Genomic DNA, 1,421 nt, shown 5'->3' with positions numbered 1-1,421 from the left:
TTGATCATGCTACCTAGTCCTTATTTCCTGGTGCACTCTTTGATTGATGAGTTAGGATTTGTCAAGTCCTCGCTCATTTGATCATATCATCTTGCCCTGAAAAGCAAGATTGTTCTCGAGCTTAGTAACATATCGGTGGTTCGTGATTTTCCGAAGATCTTCTCGGAAGTACTACCAGGTCGTCACCTGACCGTTATGTTGAGCCCGTGATCAAGTTGGTTTCTTATGAACCACCTTCTTTCCAAGAATCGGTGTTAGATATCCCTGAGCTAGTTGGTTAAGCTGGACAACAACTTGGAGAGTTGGAAGATAAAAGCTTGCCGACTTAGTTCGTTCCAAAGGGATATTCTTGTGTAGTGTGTGTTGAAGAAAGATGATATCTTCATCGATTGGTCCTTGTGATCAGTTGCTGGACCTATTGCCTTATCAATCCTTTGATTTGAGTGTGGGCTGTTGTCAAATCAAATCAGTACCAACGATGCTCGTAATGTTGTCCTACTCGTGGTTGATCCCTCGAGCATACACCATTACATCTTTGGTCTGACCAATGCTATCACCGTGTTCACATGATGGTGGAAGTCCAGTGATATGGAAATTCCGATGAGTTGTTGTTGAGCCCATCAGTAGCATTTTGTCTCCCCCCATGAATCATGTTGAACATCAACCTAGTGTTGGAAACTTGTGTAAGCATTTCTTCGTGTTTCGTTCATGAAGCATATGTTTGAATGAAAGTAGTGATTTTCCCTAATTCATGTGCATATGATGCAAGTTGCCGCCATGAATTTGAGGAAGATTGCTTTGTTTCCCTGGAATCATTCCAAATTAGTCATGCACACGTGCGAAGTATTCTGTGGTCTGGAGACTTGCAACCTTCATTCCATATGTGTCCCGAGCACACCAAGCCACTGATTGATTTGTTCAAGGGGAAGAAGTTCCTTCATAAGAGCTAATCATATGACTTATGCAAGGACTTCGTTATCCACGGTAATGGTTCCCAACCAGAACTGGTAGTGTTTTATTGTAAGACTACCACGTGGTCATGCTTGTCCGGGACAACGTGTTCACATGTTTGTAGCAGAACCAGCTCATGTTTTGGAGCTTACTATCGTAGTTCATTTCCCGAGAATCTCGCAACGTCATCTCGTCGATTTGTGTTGCAAACTTTCATTTTTCTTTCTAGACTTGATGAGTCTGGGATATCCTGACACCAACCAGATCTGAATCTCAGGCAGATATGATGGTTGGAACATTCTCCAAGAACTATAATATTGGTCCCTCGATAACCGGTAAAGTGGATGTCGTGGCCAACACACCCAGCCGGAAGACCTGTTATTATAATATCTTGATTGAGGAAGTTGGCCACCTCCCCATAGGGATTTCGTAGGATTTACTCCCTAGTTGCCCCTATGGATTTTGAGATC

The sequence above is a fragment of the Triticum dicoccoides genome, chromosome 2A (genome assembly GCF_002162155.2).
Source record: "Triticum dicoccoides isolate Atlit2015 ecotype Zavitan chromosome 2A, WEW_v2.0, whole genome shotgun sequence".
NCBI classification, from domain to species: domain Eukaryota; kingdom Viridiplantae; phylum Streptophyta; class Magnoliopsida; order Poales; family Poaceae; genus Triticum; species Triticum dicoccoides.
The sequence above is the reverse complement of the archived record's forward strand: the minus strand, read 5'-3'. Positions refer to the sequence as shown.